We start from the raw sequence: 1,265 nt of genomic DNA on the forward strand, positions 1-1,265 counted from the left end.
GGGGATGAGATGGGGAGGCTGGCTTGAGAGGGAGGGGATATATGTATATATATAGCTGATCTAACACAGCAGAAATTAACACAATATTGCTAAGCAACTATATTCCAATAACAAACAATAAATTGACCTGACATCTTGCAGCTTTCAAAGAGGGCAAGGCATTCTGAGAACCTTGGAGTAGAAGGAAAAAGATAGGGAAAAATGAGAATAATAGCAAAAATCAATATACTTTAAATACTAAAAATGCCATTCTTCTAATTGTCTATTTACTGCATTGGATTTTTTAGACCTGATTCCTCAAACTGGCTCTGAAAAGCCACAAAGTCAAGAATGCACAAATGGTAGGTGGTAGACAGACATTCACATTAAAAAGTGATCTTTTCTGTTATAAATAAACTGGGTAGAGGAGCCCAAGTGTCCCTGTGATACATGATCCCACATCCCTAGGAACTCAGCCTTGTTTGCTGACTCTCTGGAGCCTAGCTTCCTACTTTAAAAACCAGGGTGATGACAGTGACAACGGAACCCTTCCCTCGGAATGAAGAAGTAAGGAAGTAGACACAAATAACGTCTGCAGATCCAGATTCTCAAGGTTTATAACTGAGTTGTTAACAATATTTTACACAAACAAGGCAGATGTAGATTTCTTTGTGGTTAGCCAACTCAGGGTATTCACACATGGCCTCACATGTATGCATGCGTACTCAGTCATGTCCGACTCTTTGTGACCCCATGGCCCCGCCAGGCTCCTCTGTCCATGGGATTTTCCAGGCAAGAATACTGGAGTGGATTTCCATTTCCTTCTCCAGGGGATCTTCCTGACCCAGGGATTGAACCCACGTCTCTTGTGCCTCCTGCATTGGCAGGCAGGTTCTTTTCTGGCTGAAAATGTTAGAAAAGGGCAATGTTAGCACTTTCATTTGTATATCCAATAAGATGAACAGATCCATTGTGCCTTCCATTCTGAAAACGTGCAGTGTGGTAGGCTTTGGAGTGGGGCTGGCCATGGGGAATTAGAATTGGTGCATAGAGGAAAAGCAGGGCCAAAAGAGGAAATGAAACTGACAATATAGCCACAAGCAAAATTCAGAATAAGAAACAAAGGAGCCAAGAGGAACTGCATGTAGAAATAGATTAAAGTCAGGAAAAGTGGCCAGAATTTAGTTTTGCTACGTGAAGATATCTAATGATGATCAGTGGTTTGATTTCCTTCATAGGGTCCCTCTCACACATGCAGTTCCTTGGCTGTTGAATCAGCTTGAGTA

The sequence above is a fragment of the Dama dama genome, chromosome 8 (genome assembly GCF_033118175.1).
Source record: "Dama dama isolate Ldn47 chromosome 8, ASM3311817v1, whole genome shotgun sequence".
Taxonomy (NCBI): Eukaryota; Metazoa; Chordata; class Mammalia; order Artiodactyla; family Cervidae; genus Dama; species Dama dama.